Consider the following 25,428-nt stretch of genomic DNA (forward strand, 5'->3'; position numbering starts at 1 on the left):
AACTGATGTAACTGTCATGAACTCACTTTGACACGAGACAGGATTAGCTGACTTTACAGTTATTAATAAAACTACAAACTAAAGGCGAATGGGTCAGAGAGGATACAACCATTTCTAATACTGGGATAAATTATTAAGAACAACAAAAGAGTATAAGAGGAAAACTTCATTGATAATAAATGAGATCAGTCCTTAAAAGAGCTATGTGTTCAACGCTGAGAACTAGTACGTGAATGCGTGTTTACTCGCTGAAAAGCTGTACATGCTGAAAATCCAAATAGGCAGTTTCTGCAGAAACGAGAAGAACATGCAGTGCGAGGGTGACTCCCCATTAACACAGCCCTGGGGAGGCTGTGAAAGGACACAGAGTTTAATGGATTCTGATGGCTAACCTAAGAAGTATGAGAATCCACTGGGGAGCAAGAAGGCTGAGTCCTGGGTCAGGAGGGTGCACTGATGTACGAGGGCTTCCACAACACAGCAACGCAAACTAGGTGGCTTAGACAACACATGCTTATTGTCTTACGCTTCTGGAGGCCAGAAGTCCAAGACTAAGGTGTTAACAGAGTTGGTTCCTTCTGCGGTTTGTAAGGGAGAATCCGTGCTTCTTCCGGGGCTTCCGGTGGCTTCCTGGCAGCCTTTGGCTTTCCTTGGCTGGTAGATACATCACCCTTTGTGTCTGTGTCCAAATGACCTCTTTTTATAAGGACACCAGTCATATTGGAATAGGGGCCCACCCTACTCCAGGATGACCTCATCTTAATAAATTACGCTTGTAATCACCCTATTTTCAAACAAGTCACATTTTGAGGCACTGGAGTTTAGGACTTCAATATATGAATTTTGGGGGACACACTTCAACCCATAACATAGGGAAAGGGGAGATTTTAGATCCAAAGGAGACCAGCACCATGAATGGGAGAACAGACTCAGGGAGAGATCCCTCCTTTTCCCTCTACCCTGTCACCCCAAGCAGATCACAGCCTGTCCCACAGACACCCTGGTAAAGAGAATCCAGAATCAATAGAGGTGGCAGCGTGTATTGGTTTATTATTGCTGCTATAACAAACTACCACAGATTTGTGGCTTAAAACAAAACAAATTTATTATTTTATACTTCTGGGAGCCTTACCATTTTAAATGAACGATGTTTTTTCTTTCTATCAGACAGTAAGCTTTTGAGAGAAAGAACAGTAGTTCTTTTCATTATATTCTTAGTGATAAAAGAATATTTGGCTCACTTGTGGTATTTGAAAGAGTAAAAGAATGAACAAAACAGCATCTTTTTGCTGACGTAGTGCCCTCAGTTGTTCTGTTCATCAAGTACCTCTGTTCTCTTCCAAAAGGAAGGTTGAGCATATTTTGCAAAATGTGATGTTTGAAATATTTCTATACATTTTTTACAATCAAATTTTATCAGTGCATGCTAACTCTAAAATATTATTATTCCATCCAATAACTTTTAACAAAAACAAGAGTTAAATTGCTACCTTCCTCAGAAATGTTCAAACTGCAAACCCTCTGATAAGAAAAAGAAGAGGTCTTGAAAGCTAATTTTCATGTCACAAGGTTTGTATGAGTACTTAACGTAGGAACGGGTGGTAGAGGGAGAAGCAAACCCAAGGCAAGATGAGGGAGAAAGAATGTGAACATATAGGTGTGAGCGCTTTTGTCCTCTCAGCAAGAGAGGTTGTGTTTCCAGTCTCTGGGTGTCGCTGCGAGGAGAATACGATACTCAATTCAGGGTCTAACTCTGGAGAAGATCCCATAATCTTTCAGCAGAAAAGTCTAGTGAAACCCACTCTTTCTAGGGTGAATGTCTCATGTACGGAGATTCTGGAATTTAAATTAAGTAGATATGGAACAAAACAAGCATAAATCTCAAGACATAACTTTACAGAAAGCGTATGATGTTTATGGACTGAAAGAAGCAATGAAACGTTCAGAATGTTGCTGTCCTTGCTCATTTCATTTCAGGCTCAAAGTTCTTTTAAGACAAATGGATTTTTCTATGAATATCCTGAAGCATTAATAATAGCTTAAGTTTATTCTGCATGCCCCCTCCTGGCCACAGTGATAGGATAAAATTTGAGGAACTGTTCTGTTCCCTCAGTCACTAGTATAGTGTCTCTTAAAGTATAATATAGGCTTGAGTTCTGGATATAGATTAGTAATTTACACCTCACTCACATCTGTTTTTACCAGCTTTGATTTCACTGATGTATGAGAACCCAACATTATTAAAATAAAAGATGTAAAGATTACCATGGCAATGTAATTTACTACTTGCTCAAGAGGGATTACCAATATTTTGGATGTATTTTAATCAAAATTTAAATTATTCTGTACTTTCATATTTTTCCAAAGGAATATCAGCATATATTTCTCAAATTAATTATATCTAAGATTATAGAAAACATAATATTAGGATAAGGGTTTTCTAAAGCCATCATTGTATTGGAACCAGAGCTGAAAAGAGAAGGGGTGATTTTTTTTTTTTCTTGGTAATTCTGAATTATTTCGGACCTTGACTCCTATTAGTTTAATTAACATCAGTATACCCTGTATCATTGGGTTGGTTCATAAATGAATTTGTTGTTCTTAGTATTTTGTCTTAGGCAAGAACATCCAATGTTGTTAAGATAGGGCAAGGGTGTACTTTAAAGTTTGCCTCTTCCTGGGGAAGAGAAGCAGTGTCAGAGCCAGAATATGCTGTTGGTGATAACTAGGAAATTAGATTTTCTGTAAGGCTCTGATGAGCTCATCAAATATTTAGAAGGTCCTGCGTGAATGGTCAGATCAAGGATATGCTGCGTTCAGTGTTATGGGTTCCGGTAATCAAGTAGATGAAACCAAAGAAGAGCTCTTCAATCTACTTCTAGTATTTTTTGTCCTTTTATTGTGAAAATGTTACTTATCAAATAACTATTTCATCTTTATCATCACAGCCAGTAAAAATCAAGTGCTGGCAGTTTCCTATGTCTTGGACTTAGACGTCTCCGAGAATAGTAATGCTGATTCTTCTGGCCACTACAATGCCATGGAACTCAGGGGGACTCTTAGGTCTATTGGTGAACAGAATGACATTTCCCTGTCCTGAGGAAAGTGTTGTCACTGCAACAAGTAAGCTCCTCATTTTTTTTTTCCATAACAAAATCCCCTCTTCTCACCTTCACACCAGGCAAGAAATGAAAGTGGTTCCGAATAGGCTACCCCCAACTATGTCACTCTGGCATAACGATTATTCTGAGCTGGAGACAACAGAGAAAAAGTAGAGAAAGGATGAACTCTCTTCCCTCCCCTGTCTGCCTGGAAACGGACCATAAATTCCCCTTGTGGAGGCCCCCCACCCCGCCCTCCCTGTACCGGAAAGGAGATAACGACCCTACACTGGGACAATAGTGCATGGAGAAGCGTCTGCACACACAAACCTTACTCATCTTCTGTTAGTCTCCTCCATATATTTACCTTCCCATAGTCTTGCACCCCTAAAAGCCTAAACCCCTTTTCTTACGTCTTCTACCAATATATTGTTCTTTGTTAAGGTGCTATACAGTCCCAAGTTCTAATCACCCCTTTGAGTTACTCATCACTGGGTTTCTTCCTCATGTATACCTGGCGCACATGCTAATAAACTCTGTTTTTCTCTTGTTCATCTGCCTTTTGTCTGTCTAATTTGCAGTACCCCGTCGCAGAGCTTGCGACGGAGGAGAGGAGAAAGGTTTTTTCTTCCGTTTCCTATAAAAGTAACGGGGAAACTATGGACTATCACTAAAAGATTTTCTTGCATCTATGAGTAGGAGACCATATAAATAAGACGAATTTTGAAGGGAGATGGTGTTTCATCAGCTCTATAAATAAGGCTTGGGAAACTAGCAACATGTTGAGCTATAAAGCAGAAGAGCATCCTGCACTAAAGGTACAAAGTTTATAGGCCCACCAGGAATGCTTAAGAACTCTCTGTGATGGGAATTTGAAACTATAAGAATCCAGGGCTCTTTCATTCCCTAGAGAGGGATTGTCTAAAGAGAAGTAAATGTACTGACTCATCATCCTATCAACTTCCTCTCAGGGCTGGGGATGTAGCTCAGTGGTAGAGCATATATGCTTTGCATGCGTGAGGCCCTGGGTTCAATCCCTGGCATCTCCACATCCTTCAACCAACAGCTTTGATTTGTTCTTTAGTTTCATTTATTAAATATCGTGACTTCACAATAGGGCATGTCAGTTACACATTAATATAAATTACAGGTAACATCTTACTATTTTAAATGAACTATGTGAAAAGCTAATGATGTGGTAATATTTTCTTTCAGTATTAATAACATTTTTTATTAATCCAAAATAGAAACCTAGCCTTTCTAACAAATCTTTACTACTCTATTTGATTCATATATGTCTCTGCTAACATCCAAGTTCTTCTAATAAAACCATATGAATGGTCAGACTGAAATTACCTGCTCTGCTATGAGCATGGCCCACTTAAAGAGTAAAAATACAACAAATATATAGCAGTCATTCCTAAAGTATCAGCACCTGTAATGTCGTTTTAGTATTCACAGCAAAGTTACATATGCTAACGGTGCCAGGACTGCCTCTTATGATTCACACATTTTAACGCTATGCTTTATTATCCTAGACAATTACATGATTTAGCTACAGTATAATTCATGGAATTAAAGTAGATTCCTTGAGATCAAGCATTTTGCAGCTATCTCAGTTTCGATCTCCATGTATAAAGGCGTATAGAATAAAAGCTTTTTAAAAAGCTCCTGTATATCTTTGGGGGAGAGGAGGTTGACTCAAACCTCAGGCTAAGTTTTGGATTTTCCCCACCTACACAAGCGAAACCTATTGACCCCGGACACGGCTAACACGAGCAACTGGAGGTGGTCGATTTTCTGCATGTCACGGAGGACATCGTTGATGGTCATACGGACGCGTGCATTTATTGTTTACTTTCTACTCTGAAGTATTACTCTATTTTGAAGAGTGTTCCGTCTTTTTCTGGGGAAACATTAGTGACATGAATTCGGGTTTGCATGGGGTAATGACAAAATCAAGCGATGTGTCTGGTGAGTCCTCCCTCATTATGGGTCTATTTGAGTCTTTGGTTGTGTACTTTCACCCCCAACATCAGTTGAGTTATATTTACAGTTCTGGTATGAATAAAATTAAGATAACCCTCGTGATGCCAATCAGCCTTTCTTCTTGGTTGACGTGGGATGATATTTGAGATGAACGAAACTTCAGTTTCTCCTCTGTGGGGCGGGGGAGGGAACATCACCCGAAAGTTGGCATTGATTGCTTTGCTTGTTTGCCTTATGAATAAAACCTACTAGAGATGAGCTACTCATCACTTAATTCGCTAGGATAAATCTAAGCCCTTCAGACCAAAGACATTTTTAATTATGTAATGCAAGGTAGTACATGGGTTCATACTTCAGAGGAATATTAAAAACTCCCTTAACTTATTCACAATCTTTGAGAAGCTAGTAAACGTGAGACAAGAACTAAGCAGTTTCTCTAATTACTAACATCTATCACACATTTTATTGTTTCATTTGAAATAGTATCTCTTCTCGGCATGCTCTCTATGTCAAAGTTCCCTTTCTTAGTACACTGAGATGTTTGGAAAGGGGGAGAAACGTTACATGCACCAGCTTTGCCCCTGTCACTACCTGCCCAAAGCTGTGTGACAATCCCCGTATTTTCTTGACAGCCTTAACTACATCCTTCTTTTTCTTTCGGCACTTACGTGTGACTAAACTGTCAAGCTCTTGAACTGAAGTCAAATACTGTTTCAGTTTTTGTATTCTGGAAAATGAGAGGACTGTGGTAGAAGTAAAAGCAGAAACCATAAAACAAATAAACAACTACTGAATGTTTTCTATGCCACAGAGCACTGAAGGGAAAAAAGGAAATAGCATGACATCTAGGTATAGTGATAGTAACAATGATGGCACCAGAGTTTGCTAGGTGTCTGCCGACTCAGCACTTCACTTACATCATCTCATTCATTCTGTAGAGCATCCTTAGGAGGTAGGTGCTATTTTAAGCCTCATTTTAAAATTGAGGAAACTGGTGAACCAGGGTGCTGAAAAACTGCCTCAGGTCATATGTCTAGCAAGGAATGCAGCCGCTACACAGAAGTGAGAAGCAGTCTGGCTCTGACACTAAACAGCTTTACACTGTTGAGAAATACGTTTGCTTATATGGGTCTCAATTCCTGAGCTTGCACAGAGGAGGTAGTAAATGCTAGAGCAGAGACAGCCTGGGCTTTGTTACTGGTTGGAGTCTGCACTCAGGATTCTGGCTACATGTCTGGGTAGGTTTTACAGTTACAGTATCCCTCAATAGCTTTATTGCACAGAAAATGGAGGTAACAACACTTACAGGCATTTTGGGGGATTTGAAAAGTTAACATATTTTACAAGCCTTACAGGGTTCCTGATACATTGGCTATCAATAAGTATGAGTTCCTATTCTTTCCTTCTGTCAAATAATAGAAAAATGATATCCAAGGAGTCTTATAATTCTAAAACAATGATTCCAAGAAAAGTCAAGGATTTGGAGAATTCAGGAATATAACTGATGATAAAATATATAAGTACATGGAAATGCAAATGATTCCAAAATGCAATATTTTAAGAAAAATAATAGAATTATTCAAATTGGATTCAGAGTATGGTAAGAATGCTTTGCGTTTGAAAAAGTTTGGAACTTATGAACTGAAGAGTTCTGGGAATTTTCCAGGAGTAGGGAGACAGGTCAGATACTGAAGGCTGCATAGCCTTTTTAAAGAGGCAAAAATGTGTTCACCATCTCCAAAGTGAGAACACGTACAGAAGACGCCAGACAGCACAAGACTTGTTTAAGAGATCGATGTACCCACATTTAATAGGAGCAGAGAGTTAATAATGATGCAGAGTCAGAATGCAGTAAAGGAAACTTTCAATCAAAGTTGGGATGACTGTAAAAGCCGAGGGAATTTGCTCTTGATTCTGGTGATAAAGGAAGTTAAGCATTCAAGGTTAGACTTCATTGCTTCTTGCATTTTTTTCATTTCCTCCTAACTCCTTGATTCTTGTAATATTCAGTTCAGAATCATTCTCTCCTCCAAGATTCCATAGGTCTGCAGCCCATTGTTCTGTGCACCTCCACTGAACTCTCATAAGCCCCATGCTTCCTTTTATCACAAAACTTACCAAACTCGACTATAATTTCTCGGGTATGTCTCCTCTTTCAACTGTGAGCTCCTAGAGAACAGAGATCCTCTCTTCCTCATCTATGTGTTTTTTATAAACCATTTTAGATTTACAGAAAAATTGAGAAGATGATAGTCCCCACGTACCCCTACACAGAGTTTCCCTTATTGACATCGTACATTATTATGATACATTTATTAAAATTAACAAACCAGTATCAATACATAATTAACAAAAGTCCATAGTTTATTTGGATTTTCTTAGTTTTTATCTAATGTCCTGTTTCTGTTCCAGGACCCCATCAAGGACCCAACATTACATTTTGTTGTCCTGTCTCCTTAATTTCTCCTTCAGTGTGACTGTTTCTCAGACTTTCCTTGTTTTTGCTGACCTTGACAGTTTTGAGGTCGGGTATATACCAGGAACTGGTCAGGTATATTGTAGGATGTTCCTCTATTGGAATTAGTCTCATGAATAGACTGCTCTTATGGGTTTGGGGAATGAAAAGCACAGAGGTAAAATGCTATTTTCATCACATCATATCAAGGCTATCGACTGTCAAAATACCTTATCGTTGTTAATATTGACTTGGTCACCTGGCTGAGTTTCTCAGGTTTCTCTACTGCATAGTCCCCCACTCCCAGCCTCACCCCTACTATACTGTGCTGTATTCTTTGGAAGGAAATCACTATGCACAACCTGCACATAAAGAGTAGAAAGTCGGGCTACCCTTCCTGTTGGGTGGAAAACGTACGTATATTATTTTGAATTCTTTGGCACGGGAATTCTCCACCAGTTGTTAATTTATTCAGTCATTTGTTTATCAATAGGTGCTTGTGGTTATTTATTTATATTTTGGGTGGGTCATAATCCAATGCAATTTTATTTATTTTGTTGCTTAAATTGTTCTTGTTTTGGCTACTGGGAGCTCTTTCAGTTGACTCCTGTGTCCTTTGACATACTCCCATCCCCCATGGATGTGTGTTTGTGTGCATGTTTGGCCCTTTCTTACTTTCTGACTCTACAAGATGTTGCAAGTTCATCTTGTATCTTTCCCGTCTCAATCCTGGAATCGGCCATTTCTCCAAGGAGCTCTGGTTCCCGTTTTTGGAGAACAGTATTATTAATCAAGATCTGGGAGCTGAATGTGCTTATTGGTACTGATGCATAATTTCTTTGCGATCATCTCACCTGACTGAGCAAGGATATATTTGTGTGTGTACTAACCCGTGAGTATCCATACATATTTGTATCTGTAACCATCGGTACCTATATTGAGTGAAACATGAGTTCACACTGAGGTCTCCAACTCTGATGCATTACCACGTGGATCGTTCTAGCCTCCTCTCCTTGTTTGTCTGTGAAGTCCTGCTCCGACAGCGAAAAATCTCTGTCCTTACGTGTTTAATGCCAGTATGCATGCACCAGAATTGTCATAGCAGCATCAGAATTGTGAACCTGTGTATCCCCTTGGAAATCACTTTATCAACTAGAAGACAGTGCTTGTACACAGTACATTTTGCCTTTAGTCTTACAGACTCCACCTATTTCCAACGTTTCTAGGATGAGCACCTCACCCCCATCCCTTGGCGTGAGGATGTTTCATGCATTTGTAATACAGTTAGATTCTCTTGTTACAGCCCTTCCCAGGATGCCCTAACTGTCCAGTGATTTTCTAACCTGCATGCTTTTGGTTAAGTTCAATAGATTTTGGCAAATGTATAATGTCATGTATCTACCATCACAGTGTCGTACAGAATAGTATAAATTCCCTAAAAATCCCCTGTGCTTTACTTATTCATCCTCCCTATCTCCCCACAGACCCCTAGCAACCACTCATCTTCTTACTGTCTCTATGATTTTGCCTTTTCTGGGATGTCATATAATTGAAATCATGCAGTATATATCCTTTCAAACTGTCCTATTTTATCTATCTATATCTATCTATCTATCATCATCATATTTCTTCATGTTTTCCGTGGCTTCATAGCATATGAAAAATTGAAATGAACTATTTCAATTATGGTTTATTTATATAATAGAGTATGTTTTCATCTACAGTGGTTATCATGAGAATGTGAGGCGTTAGGAGGCGCTTGGGTTTTTATTACTTTTAGTTATTTGTTTGTTTTGTTTCTGTTTTTGTTACTGAAGATGTGCAGTGCTAGAGTCATGGGCACCTGTAATTCAAGGGTATGAATCAGGGACTCTGCACATCACTCAGAAGAACGTGCAGAACATATATGTACATATACAGACATGTATGCATGGGGTCTGTGTCTTTATTTAATTCAAAGTTACCTTCTAATATCTTATTTATGCTGAAATCACAGTCAAGCTATATTTGACAGTTGTGATAACAAATTAAATGTCTTATACTCTCAAAAATCTATTATTGAATTAATAATTTCTGGTCTTGATCACTAGAAGAAAGAGCAGCTGCTTATGGTGATTTTGATCTCTGTTTGTTTCAACTTTAATGGTAAAAACCTTGAATGTGCCCCATCATTGCTGAAATACACTTATAGAAAGTCTGTCTTGAATAACGACTTGAAAAAGTCACGCATAAACACCCTTTAGTAAACTGCAAATTATTGTCTATTACAATGTCCAGAAATGTAAGCTTCAGGGAAAGTGACAATTCTCCCGGAAATTGCATCCCTGGAAGGGTGATTCAGCTGAGCCCAAGCTTTGATCTGAGCACTCCTGTGAATGAAGTGCAAGACGGCAATTACGAGTGAGGAAGTAGGTCAGATTGCTACTCTGAGAATAGGATTTTTCCACTAACTTCAAATACCTGGTGGATGAAACAACTATTCTGGGCCCAACCTGCTTATCTTTACGTTAATTTCATTCCTTTTCTTTTACAGAAGCACTGACATCTGGGCTCTAGTTAATGATATATCTTTTTATCAGTAAGTTAAACAGAAAGCTTCTTGATACTAAGATTCGGAGATGTTTACACAGGAGGTTGTTTCTACTAGTACCGGGGTTGCAACAGGCCCGATGCTGCGCACATGTCCCCAGGGGCTACCAGGCCACTGTCAAAGCGATCTGCGGGCGTCTCCACAAGCTTTCACTTTGCAGCCCTCCTGGGGCATGGTGCCGCTTATATTTTCCTTCATTCTCTGGTCCTTGTATATAAGCTTTCTTACTTCTGCAACTTGTAGTGGCTTTTTCTTCCTGATTTGCTCAGAGTGATGTCCTAAGATTAAAATTCTTTTTTTTCAAAATAGTTGAGGATTTATTTGCACATTTGTAGACTGTTATATTTGTATATGTACTTACTTTACCTAAGAGCAGAAAAAAAAGTAACACTCAAATTACACGTGGAGTACTTATTTCTTTTCTTGAATTTGCACTCAGGTGAAAAAACTTAAAAATGCCATAGATTTTATGTTGTTTTATATGTAAGGTAAACACTTCCCATGTAAATCAAAATTATAGAAGAGCAATCAAATATTCTTACCTGATACAGAGTAAATACCCCCTGGTGCATTTACGGTCATTACAAAGTGCATAAACCAAGTAGGATATAGAAATAAATATCACTAATAGTTCACAATTTGTAGCCATCTGAATGCAACTATTGCAAACTGTTTGCAAGGCAGAAAGTTTAAACAATCTTATTTTTCGCTCTTATTCAGACATGGGTCTGGAAGAAAATCTTACCATGATTAATACTGATTTTGTCTTGAAATTTCTTTCATCTGCACAAACAACACTCCAATTCAAGATTTAAACATACATGGCTCTACTGTTCAATTTGCATATTTAAGAAACAGTTAATTGAGGTTGCTACTTGGGTTTTACTTAGCAGCTCTTGTGACCCAACCTGTCAAAGGAGAGTATGAGTCCCATCAACATGTTGAGAAAGATTTAATTTCCAGCTATCAAAGCTGCAGTAGAATCTGTCCTTCAGCGTCCGTACTGAGCACGCCCTGCACGTGTTCTTTTGCTATTCGACAGTATTTGTCACTTTCGAGGCTGCCATCTCTGATGATGTCAACTAGACTTGCTCTTATCACTCAGAACTCATTTTACAAACAGGATAGGATGGAAGGTGAAAAAAAGTTTTTTTCCAGAATTAACCAGAAGATTGTGCACTATTATCTATTTCTTTTGACCGTAGATGGGTACTTTTCCTTCACGTGTATGTAAAGCTGGGGAAGAGTTACCACATCTTGATGGTCCTATGGGTGGGGAGGTCGTCACGACTTCACCTTCACCTCTCTAAGGGTTACTCTCAATACCTTTGGAGTAAAATACATTAAACTTCGTGATGTTCGTGTATTTAAAGATCAATTAATGCCTCATTCAGGGATAACATTCTGGACTTTGCAACTCTGAGGTTGGTGAATGTGGAAATGTCCAATTACAAGGCATTATTAAGCTATAGATTATTAAGTCTCTACTTCTCTATAATGCAAGAGTAACTGTAAAAAAGCATTTGAGAAGTGGAGCTTCTCTATTAATAATACATTTTTAAAGCCACTTCTGTATGCTATTAATTTCAAATTTCTTGACACAACAATTCTATTATCATGGTGTTTCTGATAGTTCTATGTCGTCTCTAGGAATATCCAGTTAGTATTCCAAAAATTAAAGATGCTTGACATTCTGCAGAAAATACTATTTACTAGAATTGAGACTGACATCTGACATTTTTAGCACGATATCTGCATTTCTGAGCAGTTATAGCTTTTACGATTTACGTTAGAAATAAACTGATCCATCGGAAGTGGTGACACATCTGTAAGTAATCTGTCATGTCGAAAATTATATATAAATGCGTGCTTTCTCAATATAATGTTACTCAATTACCAGAGTAAGTAAGAAGACTGAGGCAACTTTATATTTCTCACTTAAATAAATAGATTTACATGATTGATATAATCAATCATTGTTTCTCCTCTCTTGAAATAAAAATGTTAGGTAGCAAACTACTTAAAACACAAAAGCAGTAGAATATTTCCCTTTTTTTATGTTATGAAATGGAGAGAAAAGTAATTTGTCCAGCACAGTATGAATAACAAACACAGAGAATATTAAAACTCTTAGTTTCATGTATGTTGTTAAGAAGCAAGTGTTGATGATTACCATGTCTCTAAGAGAAAACTCAACTCATATATGGGTTCGCCCTTTGAAATCTGTCAATCGTGACTCTGCAATTAATTTTGTACTCTTGCAATGTTTCAACAAAATATCACTTCATTGAGAATAACAACTGCTAAAATTTAAGCTTCACGAATAGTTATCTTTGATTGGAAAGCTCCCGTACACCTATTCACTCAAACTGGAGTAGCAAAACAATTAAATTCTTACAGACTTTGTAATGGATTACCAACCTGGTTGATTTCTTTGTGGTTGCATAAATTGTGATGGGTATCATCTGTATCCTATTCTCAGAAATATCATTTATGTGGGCAGAAATCTGTAAGAAAAATGACTAACCTTTGGAAAAAAATGTTTTAAGGTATGGTTATAATTTTATGCACACATCAGATCTCATAGACCTAATATGTGGATATATATGTTAAAGCATTACCAAGGGCATGAGATCTGGAATCAGAATCCCAGCTCCTCCATTAATAGATGTGACCTTAAACTAGTTATTTATACTTTCTGTATCTCTGTTTTCTATTTTATAAAAGGGGGCAAATGATAGTATCTATCTCACAGGGTTGTTGGGAAGATTCAATGACTTAATAAATGTACAATATTTTGAAGAATGATGGGCACATAGTGTTTTGTAATTGCTAATTACCATTATCTCATTTAACTTTATCAAAACCCTATGAGTTAGTAATTACACTTTTCCATTTTTTGAGATGAAGATCTCCTGAGATTTAGCAATTTTAATTAAGTTGCTCAAGGTCACACATCTTGTAAGTATTTTAGCCTGAGTTATACCCCAGACTTTATGGTCAAAGTCCATGGATTTTATTTCTATGCTATAACTTCTCAATCTATATGCATTTCTCATCTCCCTTTTCATTATCCTCATGTTTCTCTAAAATTTCCACCACTGATAACATTATGGCACAGATCAGAACTTACCTATATACTGCTTTATAAGCACTAATTCCCATGTATTTTAATTTTATTTGTCTGATCGGTTAGAATCTCATCAAAGAAATGGACTATGCCTTAAATAAGAAGATTCCTCCAGAGTCTGTACTATTGTTCTGCGGGAGTATTATTTGCTTAATAAATATGATTTGATTGGAGCAATTCTGGAAAGACATGCTAAAAAATGTGCACAAATTCAATTACAAATTTCTGTAGAAATTTTCTGGAATGTTGGCAATATATTCAGCAAAATATTTTCCCTCAATCAGCAGTCATACCGTTCCTGAAATTTCTTGATGCATAGGTTAAAGGTTGAATAGAGGATTCCTGCATAGTGCTAACAAGAGGAAAATGTCCACGGGGCCAAAAGAAAAAGCATGTGGATAATTCCATCTGACCAAAAGGCATGTGTAAAAATTTAACTGCACAGTACAAATGGCATTCAAAATCTGCGTTCTCTTTAGTTGCCAAGTCTAAGCTGGCTTCACAAAATTAGAGTTACTTGTAGTGATTCTGAATTATAAAATGTTAGTCTGCAAAGAACATCTGTGGTCTAACCTCTAGTATAATAAATGTGGAATATGTTTATTTAGGGTAATCTAGAATAAAATGTAATTGTTTGAGTTAGTGAGCTGTGACCTTGCATATAAAGCGGATAGACATTTACCTGGTCTCAGACAGCTGAATTAAATCATATTTTGCATTATAGTGGCAATAAATCAAAGACTGGTGGGACTCAAGTGTCACGTGTAAACGGCTTAGTAGCAGTAACCTATAACTTGATCCCTTTCTTAAACTTTGGGTAGGTGTCTATATTCAACAACACTTGTAATGAATGTGATGAATGCCAGGGTAAGAGAAAATGGAAATGTAACGTGAACACAGATGTTTCTAATAGCACATGCTACATCTTCTTTAAAAGAAATATTTTAATAAGGCGATGCACAAATATAATTGTGATAAAATATGATTACTAATGTATGTAGTTCTGCTGCATTAATTTATATACATATATTAAACATGGTCTATCTCCCAAAGCTCCCTTTTGCAGATAGATAAGATATTGAAGTTTATGTAAACAATGTCATTTATGTTTCAGCTTGAAAATAAAAGAAATTTTAAAAAGCTATGATCTGAATTATAGTGTGTGTTCACTCACTACAATGTGTAAAGCTCTTAACTGATAAAGTACTTTTTCTCCACCAACAAGGTTTAACGTTATAAAATACTTCCAATACTGAACTACCTCTTACAAAAGAGACAGTAAATCTCACTAACCAGAATTTTACAACACTAAATTCAGCCATTAGCAGTGTTTTATGGGCTAGTAAAATGTTTAAAATGGACTCCAATAGCCAAACGTGGTCCATAGGGAGAAACATTCTTTTCTTACCTAAATTTTAGCACTTCTCCCTTGAAACAAAAATCATATATTGCATAATCATTTTTTAATAATACACTATTCTGGACACAGCCTCTTCAGATATGTTGTAATATATACTTTTCTTCTCACAGTTTTGAGGGTATTATATTTATTTAAAATAATTTAGTGACTAGATTTTTTTTTGAAATTTATTTTACTGATTTATTTTTGCCTGAATTGGGTCTTCGCTGCTGCACACGAGCTTTCTCCAGTTGCGGCGAGGGGGGGCCACTCCTCGTTGCAGTGAGCGGGCCTCTCATTGCGGTGGCTTCTCTTGTTGCGGAGCATGGGCTCTAGGCACGTGGGCTCAGTCAGTAGTTGTGGTGTGCAGGCTCAGTAGTTGTGGCTCGTGGGCTCTAGAGCACAGGCTCAGTAGTTGTGGCACACAGGCTTAGTTGCTCTGCGGCATGTGGGATCTTCTCGGACCAGGGCTTGAACCCGTGTCTCTTGCATTGGCAGACGGACTCTCAACCACTGCGCCACCAGGGAAGCCCTAGTGACTAGATTTGACAGTACAAATTTGCTTGACTAGAGATCAATGTTTAATTTAACTTGCTATGTAAATATGAATTGCAATTTCATTGAAAATACTTATGCATTGGTGCCTTGACTATCAAAAAGGGAAGTTATGGTGGCAAAGGAGAATGACAAATTATTAAAATAGAAATTTTAAAAAGAGCAACAATAAATACGAGAGAAGCTTCGCAAACATTCTGACTTTTGAAAAAGGTCAAAGGTCAAAGTTGAAAAGGGTAAGATTAAGATGGTATCTGGACAGGGGATACAGAAATATCTAAGTCCATTTTTTCTGTAGCTCAATGTTGGGTCGTTGTTGTTTTTTTAATGAGTTTTTTTACATCAAATTTACATCACATGTGAACTCTCCCACTCTCACCTAGCATGGAACCACTGGCTTTTATGTTCTTCACGAATAGGTGGTAAAATCTTCCCACGAAAGATGTATGCTGCTCACCGTTGCTCTTCCCAAGCCACATGAAGAAAATGACTTTCCATCATAGCACGGAAACTCTATATCACTCCTAGCTCAGCCTCTGAACCTACCCACCTGGCAGACTTCTCATCATCTCCTGTATCCTGAATCTTTTCTAAGAAGGTCTCTCTCTATTCCACCTTAACGGAATCCTCTCCCTGCGGATGTCAAATTTCCTCTACCTCTTTAAAATCTCACTGTTGTATGTCCCATGTTCCTGAGGGTCACTGTCCTTTCTAGTTCATATTTTTTAAAATTAAGTTTTATTGGAGTATAGCTGTGGTTCACGCTTTTGATTCCATATTATTGTCACTTTACCACCTTATAAAAAGGCATAATGATCCTACAACGGGGCAGAAATTACTTTTCTATTGCTACCGTAACCAGGTGCCACAAATTTAGCAGTGTAAAACAATACCCATTTATTATCTCATAATTCTGGAGATGAGGAGTATCAGAAGTCTGGTGAGCTCAGCTGAGTACTCTGCTTAGTGTATCAGAGGCCAAAATCAGGGGTCCATCGGCCTGGGCTCTTATTTGCAGGTCTGGGGAGAATCTGTTTCCAGCATCATTCAGCTAATGGAATCTAGTTCCTTGGATATGAGGTCCCCATTTATATGCTGGCTGTCAGCATAGTGTCACCCTCAGATCCTGAAGACTGCCCACACTCCTTGACACGTAGCCTCCTCCGTCTTCAAAGTTGATGATGGTGTATGGAATCCCCCTTGAGCTTTGAATTTCTCAGAGCCTTCCATTTTTAAGGGCTCATGTGATTACTGGCACCCACCTGGAAAATCCTTAAAGTCCACTGATGAGTAACTTTAACCACCTACACAAAGTCTCTTTTGCCATATAAGGTAAAATATTCATAATTTCGTGGATTGGATAAGGGGTGGATTTGCCATATGCCTGTGACCATTCTCATTCACTGACTTTTTCATTGTTTTCACTCATTAATTCAAGGCTTTGGCACCCATGTCACACTCTGCTTTGCCAAGTCTGGGTGATTTCAAGGTCCAGGAGGATGCTATCTCTATACCTTGGGAAATCTATGCACCTGCCTCTTAATTTTGCTGTGAACCTAAATCTTCTCAAAAAATTAAAGTTTTTATTAAAAATATGATTAAGGGAGTACATTGTCTAATCCCATCTGTATAGACAGGACTCTAATTACAAGTGATACCTAAAGTTTTGCTTTGTTTGTTTGGTTTACTAACATTCATTTAAAAATATAAAAAAGGGACTTCCCTGGTGGTGCAGTGGTTAAGAATCTGCCCGCCAATGCAGGGGACATGGGTTCGATCCCTGGTCTGGGAAGATCCCACATGCCATGGAGCAACTAAGCCCGTGTGCCACAACTACTGAGCCTGTGCTCTAGAGACCACGAGCCACAACTACTGAGCCCACGTACCACAACTAATGAAGCCTGTGTTCCTAGAGCCCATGCTCTGCAACAAGAGAAGCCACCGCAACAAAGAGTAGCCCTTGCTAGCCGCAACTAGAGAAAGCTCGCACACAGCAACGAAGACCCAATGCAGCCAAAATAAGGGATAAATAAATAAATACAGATATTTATTAAAAAAAATTTTTTTAAAGTCTACAAGAATTTACAATTAAAACATAAATATAAATTGAAGACTTTCATTTAGAATATTGTGGTGTAAAACCCAAATGGAATATGAGGGGAAAAGTCTTGACCGAGGTATCAGAATATATTAAAAACAAACCAAAAAACATAAACTTGCTCTTGAGAGGTAAGCACTTTAGCTCAGGAATATCCAGCAAATCTCTTGCTCATTTATTTTCAAGGTCCTGGGCTGATGGGATAAGTAATTTTCATATCTGGGTAACAGTAGCTGGAGACAACAGCATGTCAGGGGATTTAGAAATGCCTGCCTATTGTACATAAATCTCCCTCCTCAAGTTGCCTCTGTTTTCCTTAAAAGAAAGGAATAAAAATCTGAGTATCTTTCACCAAACTAAAATAAGAGAATAGTGACTCATATGTGAAACTTTTCATTCACTTCCATCGCATCCCTCCTTTTGTAAAACGTTTGAGGAATGAGCCTGTGTTTCAGAATTCTCACTTTAGGACTGTTCACTCACAGGGTTTTACTTAAAATTAGATTTGGACCCATCTGGTATTGCAGAAGTAAAAGATCTTCTCCTCAGTTGCAAGGGAAAACACATTGATCATATGCTTCTACCCTGCTGGAAAGCTGAATGTTTTTCCCTTTTATTAAGTAGGAACGCAATGTACAGGACCATCAGGGCACAACTTATGGTCGTGAACCACAGGACTTGGCAACTGTAGCCCCTCGTGGATTTTGGAGCACTTATGCTCCCTGGATAAATGAAAATGGAAAACTATCTAACTTGCCAATTGGTACACCAAATACCCATAAAACGCTACCCCAAGGGTGGTCATGCCTTAAGGCGCATATGCTCCAGCATCTGTTGTAACTTATCTTCCAACCTCCAGGGTAAACATAGCAACTTGTTACTTGGGTCACATGAGCGAGTTGTCAAACTTTTCCTCTGCCTTAGTATTTCACAAAACTAAAGAGACAAAACAGATGAAAGAGAAAATGGAAAGGCCTAAAGAGAACATTATCTTCCTTACCCTGGTATCACTAAATGGGAGGAGGGCATTACTCAGCTTGAGAAAGAATGGTCTACTTTGCAAGTGGAATTTTTGCATCAGCTGATGGTCAAGTAGGAAACAGTGTGGCTTTAATATAATTTTTCTAATTAACAATTGGGAAGATATTTTATTTGATTAATAAATTAGAAGAATGGTGGAGGGAAAATGTCTGAGGGAGGAATTAAGAAGATACACATTGTTGTGTTTTGCCCTTTCTTCTAAGTGTTTTCCTTATGGGGTAGATCATAAAAATTTTAATCCCTAGTTTTCCCAGAGTAAAGTTTCTCTCTCCTCTTAACCTTATGATAGCACTAATATCAGATTTAATTGACAACTTTCCAGGAAGAGACTTTTGGTGACAGGGTTTTGTTTCTTCTCATTGATATAAAGCATGGAAAATTTCGAATACAGTCCATAGACTTATGGCACATAGCATTCTGGTAGCACACATCTTAGAATATAAAGGGGAATACGAGTTAATGAACTCTCAAAACACTGGTCTGGACAAAGAAGACAGGATAGCAATTGGAGGTGTATCTATAGCAGTTGTGAAAATGTGTCTACAGGATGCTACAGGTCTGGTGACCAGATGCTTCCGGTTCTCAGTATCCATTTGCCAGGCGTCCCGCAACTATTTTTATTGCTGCATCTGGCAATTTCCTCCCATCTTCTGCAGCTCTTTCCTCCCTGATTTCCGTGACACTGGGCTCCCCTAGCCCTTTCTGACCCTTTCAGACGCTCCCTCTGTCCTTTTTGCCTTATCCTGGTCTTCCTTCCACCCTGTAGACGTTGGTGTTCTCTGTAGGTGACTCATTTTGGTCCTTTAGATTCTTTCATTCATTCACGAGTCGACTTTAGGGTGCCTTAAGCACCCCACGTCTGACTGGTGTAAAATGGAACTCATTCTGCTCTGTCCTTTCTCACTCAGTCTTACTCCTTCTGGCGGAAGAGATTAATAGTGGCCCCTTCATCAAGCCGATCATTGAAATTGAAAACACTGGCATCAACCTAGACGCTTCCTCCTCACTTGTCTCCCCTGAATTAATGATGACAAAGTTGTGCTACATCTACATCCTGCATATTTCTGAGCACCATGCCCTCCTCTTCAACTTCATTGCTCTTGCCTAAGACCAGTTCTTCTCTTTTTAGGCTCTTCCATCTGACACCCCTGCCGCTAATATATATTCATAATCTTTGACATTTAAGTAATGTTTGTTAAATACAAATTGACTCATCCAGCCACTCTTTCTGAAATTTTTGTTATATCCTATTGTTTTTGAGTTAGATTCCAATGTTCTCAGTGTGAGCTCTATGGGGTCTTTATCATCTGTCCCTATCCAATAGTAATAGTTATCTACTACTGTATAAAATGTAATACCAAAGATCAGCAGATTAAAGCAACAGACCTGCTCCCAGTTTCTGTGGCAAGAATCTAGTCACAGCTCAGCTGGTGCCTCTGGCACCACAAAGTTGCAGTCAAGTTTCTACCAGCATGGAGTCGTCTTAAAGAGCTCAGATCCTCACTAGCAACTGAGCAGATACCAACAGTTTCTGCCACTTTGGTCTCGTTAAGACTACTCACAAAATGACAGATTTTTCCCTGAAAATTAAGGCTCTAAGAAAGAATGAGAAAGGACAAGCAAGATGGAAGTCAGGGTATGTTTGGATCCCAATCTCAGGAACGACACACTGTCACTTTTGCCATATTCTACCTGTTAGAAAAGAGTCACTAGGTCTAACCACAATAAGGAGGAGGGGGTCAAAAAGGCATTCGCACCAGCAGGGTTATCTTAGAGGCTACCCACCACATTCACAGCCTGGCATAATCTCTTTTCGCTCCCTCTATTCCCTGGCTTTTGTACATAGATATTTAAACATACTCCATCGTTTTTCTTGAATCTGCTTTTGTACATACTGTTTCTTTTTTCTGAAACATGTTTCTTTCCCTAGACAGATTGAGCAACATACATTTACACTTCAAATTCAGTGCAAGATCCTCCATAAGATCTTCCCTGAACTCTCATTGTATGTCTACTGCTCCTTTGTGGTCCTCTATTACTGTATGTGTTATACTATACTGAATTTTTTAGTTTATAAATTTTCCATTAGACTGTGAGGTCCTCGAAAATATGGGCTCTGTTACATTCAGTGCTCCTTGAATAAATATCAATAAATTATAAAATAAACTGAATAGTTTAATGGACTACCCTAGCTACACTATCATTTTCATGATTTTTTGTATCCAGTTTATGTTGTATCATTGTAATATAGTCAATTCTATGAAAATAAGACATACACAAGTAAAAAGATAAATTCAGTAAATTATTACTACCTTTTATGTCTTGTGTTGATTATTGGGCAAAAAATACAGTGTAAATTATGGTCTCTTCAAGGAGCTCAGCTTTATCATCTTTAGTTATGCCTGTTGGATGAGTCTCCGAATTTTTCAGCCTTATAACAACAATATTGATATCTACTTCAGAGAGCTGCTGTAAGCATTAATTTTAGTCCTCTTCTTAATATAATATTCTTCAGTGTTATCTTAGATAATCAATCATTGTACTGTGAAGTATCCTATATATCTTCTTCAACTCATTTTATTATCTTCGGTTGAATGCAAAATTAAATGTGGTATGATTTTCAGCAATTAAAGGAGTGTAAAAATATTATTTTCCCTGACACAATAAACAGATTTATTTGTGTGGCATAGTAGTGGTAAAAAAATGTGATTAAAGATAACATGATTTAATATAATAAAATACTTAAAAATGTAATAAAATGTAATTTAACTTACCGCTTGGCTCAAAAATGACAAATATTTTCTTAGTAATTTCTATTTAAAATAATGATTTAAAAATTTTTAGACATTTCAGAGACAAATAATTGAGTATACAATCATTTATTTAGTGGTTTATTTATAGAACAGAATGTAAGTGATATCAGTGATCTTGACATTGAAAAAGTAAAGTTATAAAGAGGAAAATCTTGGGGTGGGCAGTGTTAGAAAGATGTAGTAAGTCATAGTATCTTTATTTGACACAGTGGGGAGACAAGAAATAACGAAAACTGAAAGTGACATGGAAGATTGTGCATCTAATTTAAAAACAAACGTAGATCAGTGTAAAATAATAATAGTATCCACTGGGGGAAAAGAGTGAGGGAAGGTAGAAATCATTTGGATGAGCCAAATGCTCATCTTTCAATGACAGCCATCAGTAGATATTGTATAAAGCTGAAAAGCAAGTGACGTTGTAAAGAATATGTAAAGTCATGGCAGTTACTACCCAGAACCACCAAACATCAAAAACATTATACTTGGTAGCTCCTGCAGACAGAACTGAGGGTGCTCAAGAATAGAGCAGGGCTTCCCTGGTGGCGCAGTGGTTGAGAGTCTGCCTGCCAATGCAGGGGACACGGGTTCGAGCCCTGGTCTGGGAGGATCCCACATGCCACGGAGCAGCTGGGCCCGTGAGCCACAACTACTGAGCCTGCGCGTCTGGAGCCTGTGCTCCGCAACAAGAGAGGCCGCGATAGTGAGAGGCCCGCGCACCGCGATGAAGAGTGGCCCCCGCTCGCCGCAACTAGAGAAAGCCCTCGCGCAGAAACGAAGACCCAACACAGCCAAAAATAAAAATAATAAATAATAAATTAAAAAAAAAAAAGAATAGAGCAAATGGCCGTGTAGTCCATTCTCGATCTTTTAATTGTTTATAGTGTGCTCTGATGAAATGAGTAAAAGATAGCACCCCTCACTATCCAAAATTGACTGTCTTCATTATAATATTTCTTTCTACTCACCTGGAGTATAAAAAAGTCAGCCCTTTTTCTTGGAAGACACAAAAACAGCGATTCTTCAAGATAAGCATTTGTATATTATGACATCAGTTAAGAAAAAAAATCTGAGTGGATTGAAATCGATAAGTTACTTAACCTTTTTGAGCTTGTTTGCATATGTAAATTGCAGTTAATATCGATTGCACAGGGTACTGTAAAGATTAATTGCGATAATTTAAATAAACTACCCTTACATAATAACCATTCACAAAACATTAGTTTTCTGATATTCTTGCTTCACTGATTGATTTTCAGAAGGTAAATTAGATCAGCTATGATGTGAGTGTGGTAAGGTTAGAAGATGTTAAGTCCATTGATAGCTGATAGTCATCAGCTATTTTATGATTAGGATGAGGCACACTGCTAATCCTTATTTAATATAAAATTCCCTCAAAATTTAATAATAATTTTAACTAGGTCACCCTCACAGATATAATGTTCCTCTTTTTATTGTGTGTATATATATATATATATATACATATATATATATATTTTTATGGTTTTTTTTTCCATTGACTAGCTTGAATTTTTTAGAGTAGCTGATGTAGATCAGAGTTTGGTGAATTCCCCTTACCCCAAATCAAACTGCATCTTTATCACTTTCACTGATGTGACACTCTTTAAGGGTGTTCGCACCTCTGTTAGGTGAATGAACAAAATGTTTTTCTGAATTTAGTAAAAATTAACTCCTTTGAGGCTATGAACCTCTTTTTAGCGTATTTGCCAGAAAGCATTTAATTTGGCTAATACATACTATATATTATTATATGGTACTCAACAAAATATACTTCTTTTGTGACTCTGTACATTTTTAACTACACAGCTTCATTCAGCCTTATCCCCACATTAAATTTCAGTTAGGATTTTATGTACTAATAAACAGGATCATTAGTATCTATTTTATCAGAGCATTGCCCAGAATACTTCCATGTAATGTAAGGAATCCAAATATATTCTTTATGTTAAAATGCATAATAAATATTCAATCCTTATTACTCAGTGTTAATTGTAGGGGTGAAAAGTAGTGTATGCCGTGGTTAGAGTTATTCAAATGAAGATATTACAGCACCTGTTAAATTTTATTATTTGTATTTCACACATACAAATGTTTCAGTGCTGAAGCAAGTAAGTGGTAGAGCTGGGCTATCATGTCTTTGTAGAAAGTTTTAGACATCCTAGTTGATCAAAACTGTATGAAAATAAAAACATACACATAATCACTAACAACAATGCAAAACTTAATTTGACTGAATTTTATGGACTCATTATTATACACCTATGTCATGTAATAAATGGTGCAAATACAAATGTTTTCACCCCATTTGTGACTATCTTTTCCTTCTTTTAACAGTGTATTTAAAAGAGTAAAAGACTTTAAATTAAGTCAATGTAGTTGTATTTATCTCCAAATATATTCAGCTTTTCAAGTGTAGGCATGGATGATGCAAATTTGGTTTTTACCAGATATGTGGTTTTGCCCCAGAGTAAGATGAGGGTAGGATAAGGCAGCAGAGTTGGTGGCATATACACTGTAATGATTACAGTGCTTGACCTTGAAATTGAAGGAGGCTAAAGAGGAGCAAAAGCATATAGATGGGGGTGAGGGATGATCCAGAGGTGGTAGGATAAGTGATTGTGGATTCTGGTTGGGATGCAGGGTTTTGGGAATCAAGAGTATTAGAAGGCATGAGCTGGAAAAATAGGAGGTTGTGGTTGGAAGGAGGGTATTTGAAATGATCGTTTTGATAGTGTGCTCAGTTTTTTTTTTTAATGTTTTATTTATTTTTATTTTATTTATTTATTTTTGGCTGCGTTGGGTCTTTGTTGCTTCGCGCGGGCTTTCTCTGGTTGCGGCGAGCGGGGGCTACTCTTTGTTGCAGTGCGTGGGCTTCTCATTGCAGTGGCTTCTCTTGTTGTGGAGCACGGGCTCTAGGCGTGCGGGCTTCAGTAGTTGTGGCATGTGGGCTCTAGAGTGCAGGCTCAGTAGTTGTGGCGCACGGGCTTAGTTGCTCCGTGGCATGTGGGATCTTCCCAGATCAGGGCTCGAACCAGTGTCCCCTGCACTGGCAGGCGGATTCTTAACCACTGCGCCACCAGGGAAGCCCGGGCGTTTAGTGTTTAATGATGACAAATTCCAGGGAATGACCCTGGAATCAGCGACTGAAGAAGAGAAGGTCAAATAAGTGAGGTGTCAGGACATGGGAGGCACCATGTATGCAGAAATTAAGTGACTTACTAACTTTGGGTTTATGGTCTCTTTTCCTGTTTTCCAGGAATTTTGGTGAGACTCAAGATTACTTTTTCCACTCTTGAGCTGGGTTGAAACATGCATAGATTGGTTAGAATTCACATTTCCCTGTATAACAATGTAAACTGGATTTGGTCCCATTGTCTGTTTACTAGGAAAACAACATAAAATCTTATTTTTACAGGAGTGAGGGCAAGCTAACTTCACATTGTTCCAGGCGTTCATTAGGTGCAGTGAAGTCCTGTAGAGCTGGATTCTTCTCCTGATCTGCTCTGAGAAAGTGGAATCCAACATACTCAACGTGACCATGATTCCTTACACCGTTTTACTTACGAGGATTCCACCTCCAGAATGTTCCTTTTTTGAAGTTTCTGGGTTTTAATGATTTTAGAAATATGGGGGATGAGGAACATTTACATGGAAATTAGGATTTACTGTTATCTGGAGTACTTTTCCTTAATTGTGAAAGTGATCCTGAGTGAAACATGTTAACATTTTAGGAGAAATGGGGACTGTTTAAGTGAAGAAGACGGAAAGATGCTGGTGATGTCTAAGCGTATGAAAGATTCAATTGCAGGGGTGCCATGTTTTTGCTGCAGATTTGTTGTTAAGTCCTGGAAAAGAAATGTCCCCAAACTGAAACCTTCCAGGAAGCTTTCTTTCCATGACAATTAGGATGGAGTTTGCAATGCCTAATGCCCAAAATTTAGCAGAGTTGCTGATGTTAGGAAATAGACATCTTAAGTCTTCATTTTTGGTTGAATACATTGAATGGTGCTGCCTGTATATGGGCCAAACAATTAATTATATGAAAACAACTTTAAGAAAGCACTTGGAAATTCTATTTCTTAGTACTTTAGTCATATCAAAAATCCATCCCATATCATAGATTTATAATTTTCTAAAAAGATACTTTTTTACATCTTTCAGTGGGGTATTATGAGATACCTTAAATGTAAGATTTATTATTTTCCTAGAACTTGGAAGAAATTCCAAGGTATTATTGCT

General features: G+C 37.8%; 1 protein-coding gene across 13 annotated transcripts in view; it reads left to right on the forward strand.

Annotated features, from left to right (window-relative positions):
- FBXO15 (F-box protein 15) overlaps window positions 1–25,428 on the forward strand; it is a 585,398-nt gene that overhangs the window by 456,221 nt on the left and 103,749 nt on the right. Inside the window, exon 12 of one of the 13 annotated variants that reach the window (XM_082355209.1) lies at window positions 2,949–5,516. The exons of the other annotated variants lie outside the window; for them this stretch is intronic. The gene's annotated coding sequence lies outside the window, so the exon portion shown is untranslated. Of the gene's footprint in view, window positions 1–2,948; window positions 5,517–25,428 lie in introns of those variants that run through there. 13 annotated transcript variants of the gene reach the window in all.

The sequence above is a fragment of the Balaenoptera borealis genome (assembly GCF_965194805.1).
Source record: "Balaenoptera borealis genome assembly, chromosome: 14".
Lineage (NCBI taxonomy): Eukaryota > Metazoa > Chordata > Mammalia > Artiodactyla > Balaenopteridae > Balaenoptera > Balaenoptera borealis.